Source organism: Galeopterus variegatus, unplaced genomic scaffold (genome assembly GCF_000696425.1).
Source record: "Galeopterus variegatus unplaced genomic scaffold, G_variegatus-3.0.2 Scaffold932, whole genome shotgun sequence".
NCBI lineage: Eukaryota > Metazoa > Chordata > Mammalia > Dermoptera > Cynocephalidae > Galeopterus > Galeopterus variegatus.
The window spans coordinates 273836-278516 of NW_007727043.1; positions in this window are offsets into that span (position 1 = coordinate 273836).

Consider the following 4681-nt stretch of genomic DNA (forward strand, 5'->3'; position numbering starts at 1 on the left):
CCCCTCCTCCCCTGCCCAGACGTGGGCAGGATCCCTTCCCCCTCTGCCTGGCTGAGATCCCCTTGGAATTTCTCGGAAGAGCGTTTACTGCGAAAGGATGCGAAACGCACAAAGACGCAGGGACGGAGAGAGGAGCGGCCCCGGAGCCCCGCGCAGGCCCCTGCCCACCTGCCGCTCGGCTCGCACTCCAGCCCGGGGCCCTCCCCGCCCCGCCCCTGCCCCGCTTCCGACTGTTCCAGGCAGTTTTCCCACGAGCATCCCTGAAGACCCCACCAGCAGCCACAGCCCCAGGGACCGCTGTTGCCAACCGCACCCACGCCCGGAGGACAAGACCCAAATCCTGGCCGGGGCCCTCGAAGCCGGGGCCGGTTTCCCAGCTTCCTCTCTCGCCCTCCCACCCGCCCCGCAAAGCTCTCGAAGAGCCGCGCCTTTGCGCTCGCCATCCCGGTGCCCGGGATCCGCTCTGCTGGGCACTGGGTAAGCCACGGTCCACCGTGGCTCCTTTGCGTCCTGCCTTAATTCATTTGGCCAAAAGATATTTATGACGTGCTTACTATTGGCTTAGCACTGCCCTGGGCCCTGGGCAAGGGCATTAGAAGATGTGCGTGCTGTCTGCCATCCTAAATTTTATGTTAGACAAATGATTATCACCAGCGTGTCTCTGCAAGACGTGGCGACCAAAGCCAACATCTACTGAGCACACACTACGTGCTCCAAGTGTTCTGAACGCTGCATATATATTATCTCACTACAGTCTCACAACAGCCCTACTGTGTAGGTATTATCGTCATCCCTACCTTACAGATGAGGACACCCAGCACCAAGATTTGAGATCCCTGCTCAGGGTCACACACTGACCAGGTGACACAGCTGATGTTGGAACCCAAGAAGCTTGGGCTTCAGAGCGCCTCACTGCTCCACTGTGCGGCCTTGCAGGACTGAAGGCAACAGAAGAGATGGACGAGAGAGCATAATGGGACCCTGGTTTGCCTCGAGGTCAAGGAAAGCTTCTCTGAGGACATGACACTTTAGCTGAGACCTGAAGGAGGAGTTGAGATGAATCAGGTGCTGAGAGCGAGAAGTAGATCACAGCTCAGACACAATTCTTTTCAAAACATTTCAGAGCTGTCAGAAAGTAAGAGAAACCTCTGAGTCCATAAATAAGTAAGTAAATAAGGTAATGGAGAGAAGGCGTATGTGAAGCCAACGCAATCCCGGGCAGATCCGGGACCCTCACTGGGTCTGAGGGCCTGGTCTTGGTGTTGGTTCTCCAAGAGCAGAGCCTGAGGCAAGGATTCTGGGCAAGGTGTTTATTTGTAGGTGCAGGGAGGAGTGGGGAGGTGGTCCAGGGTAGGGAAGGAGACCGGCAGAGGTGAGATACTGAGCAAACTACAGCTGTGGCAAACTGGAGCCTGATCCCACAAGGAACTCTGGGAATTAGTGTAAAACAAGAGCCTCCAAGTGAGCTCACACAAAGGGTAAGGGAGCTGAGGTGGTTTTATGGCAACTCTCAGAAGTCGTTATTTGAGGGCTGCTCCAGGAGGTTCTTCAGCACTTTCCACTTGCCACCCACTCGAGGCAGGCTGAGTAGCTTCCCTCTGCACAGAGGTGCAGACACTGGTCATTGGCAGTTACATCAGAGCACACCGATGAGGTTGAGGATTTGGGGGAGTGTTTGCAGCACCCGCCCAGAGTGTGTGGTCAGGGGAGAGAGAAGAGGGCTGAGACCTCACAGGGAGATGGTGAAGCTCTCATGGGAAGCTGAGCCAGCCAGAGTGGTCCCAGGTCAGTAGCACCCCTGCATGCACAAGCAAAAGCAAAAGTCAATTCTTTCTGGAGGAAAGCAGCCCCTACCCTGGGACTGGGGTTCTCACAGATTCAACTCAGTCAAATGAGTTCAAAATCAAAAATCAGCAAATACCCAAAGGAAACAAGCCTCCAAAGTAATATTCATTAGAAACAAAAGGGCCGAGCCCATGGCGCACTCAGGAGAGTGCGGTGCTGGGAGCGCGGCGGCACTCCTGCCGCGGGTTTGGATCCTATATAGGGATGGCCAGTGCGATGCGCTCACTGGCTGAGCGTGGTGCAGCTGGTCACAAAAAGGACAAAAAAAAAAAAAGAAACAATGACAAGCAACAGATTTAAATCCCCACAGCTTTCTAAATTGAAGTTAATCAATTATAGAATATAAAATTAGCCTATTTAATGTGTTTAAGATGTATTAAAAGAAGGAACAAGGCACTATCAAACTAACCACCATGCTTATATGAAAAAAAATGGAACCTCTAGAAATGGAAAACTTTTCATTGAAATTAAAAGGTAAACAGAAACCTTGAAAGAATCATGGTGACTGAAAGAAGCTGGTCACACACATACATACAAAACACATCTTATATGGTTTTGTTTATATGAAATGTCCAGAATAGGAAAATCTGAAAGAGACAGAAGATAGATTAGTGATTGACAGGTAGTGGGAGAAGGAAGGAATAGGAGTGACTACTGATGAGCATTATTAATAAACGAAGTGATGAAAACCACTCGTTTTGGAGTGATGAAAATGTTCTAAAAACAGATAGTGATGATCATTGCACAACTCTGTGAACATACTTAAAAACACTGAATTGTATACAAGGATGAATTTTATAGTATGTGAATTATATCTCAGTAAAGCCATTGTAAGAAAAATACTCTGCAGACAAGTTAGGTCGCAAATTAGACATGGCTGAAGAAGGAATCTGTGAACTGGAAGACAGATATAAAGAAGTTATCAAGAATGTAGCACAAGGAATAAGGAGATAGAAAATAGGAAAGAGAAGCTAAGAAACATAAAAGGTAATGTACAGAGAGCTAATGGAAATTGTGCTGAAATCCCAAAGGAAAGACAGCTAATAGCTGAAGAGATTATGCCTGAAAATATTTCAGAACTACTGAAAGAGAAGTATTTACAGAGAAGCACAAGATATACTAAAGGGAATAAATAAAAAGAAAGTTACTTAGATACAACATAGTGGAATTGCAGACCACCGAAGACATAAGATCTTTAAAACAGCCAAAAAGAAAAGTAAGATCAACTCTGAAGAAACAGCAATTAGACTGACAGCAGAATTTCAGCAGCACCAATGAAAGGCCAAAATAAAATAAAATAGTATCTTTGAAGGGCTCAGAGGAAAAATAACTATCAAGTGAGAATTTTATACACTATTCTTCCAAAATAAGTACAAAATACATTTTTCAGTTAATTAAAAGTTTAAAAAACAACTCAATAGCAAGAAAACAAGACCAATTTTAAAATGGGCAAGGACCTAAACAGACATTTCTAAAAGGAAGACACACAAATGGACAATACGTATATGAAAAAATCCTCATCATCACTAATCATCAGGAGAATGCAAATTAAAAGTACAATGAAATATCACCTTATACCTGCTAGAATTGCTATTATCAAAAAAGACAAAAGATAACAATTGCTGGCGAGGATGTGGAGAAAAGGGCACCCTTGCACCCTGTTGGCAAGAGTGTAAATTAGCACAGCCATTACGGAAATCAGTACGGAGGTTCCTCAAGAAACTAAACATAAAACTACCATGTGATCCAGCAATCCCACTACTGGGTCTGTATCCAAAGGAATAGGAGTCAGTATGTTGAAGAGAATCCATACTCCCATGTTCACGGCAGCTTCATTCACAACAGCCAAGATACAGAAGCAGAAAAGTATTCATCAGCAGATAAATGGAGAAAGAAAATGTAAGAAAGAGATATATGTGGAAATCTTGTCATTTGTGACAACCTGTATGAACCTGGAGGATATTATACTAAGTAAAATAAGCTGGGCACAGAAAGACGACATGATCTCCCTTATATGTGGAAAAAGTTGAACTCACAGAAGCAGCAAGTTGAATGGTGGTTACCAGAGGCTGGGGTGGGATGGGAGGAGGGACGGAGAGATGTTGGTTAATGCGTAAAAGGTTCAGTTAGACAGGAGGAATAAATTTTTGAGATCTAGTGCATGACATGGTGCCTATAGTTAACAATAGTATAATGTATGTCAAAATTGCTGTGAGTAGATTTTAAATGTTCACATCAAAAAAAAAAAAAGTATATGAGCTGATGAATATTTTAATTATCTTGATTTGGTCATTCCATAATGTATACCTATATCAAAACATCACATTGTACCCCATAAGTATGTAAAATTATTACGTGTCAATTAAAATTTTTTACAGTTTAGATAAGTAAAATTTTTCAGTTTAGATAAATAAAATTTTTACAGTTTAGATAAATAAAATTCAGAGAAGCTGAAAGAGTATACCACTAACAGCCCTTCAGTAAAGAAACTTAAAAGGAGGGGCCGGCCCGGTGGTGCACTGCTACAGTGTGCCGCTTGGGAAGCGTGGAGGTGCTCCCGCCGAGGGTTCGGATCCCACATACAGACCGGCCGCTCACTGGCTGAGCGAGGAGCGGGGGCAACACCGAGGGTTGCGATCCCGTTGCCGGTCCCGGTCCGGTACGGGTGCGACACTGAGGGTTGCGATCCGTTGCCGGTCACGAAAAAAGACAAAAAAAAAAAAGAAATGAGGATATGGAGATTCAGAGAAGTGACTTAACTTGCCCCAAGACTCAAAGCAAGTGGGTGCCAGAGGCAGGATTCACACAGAAGGCCACCTGACTCCAGGTAGTGTAA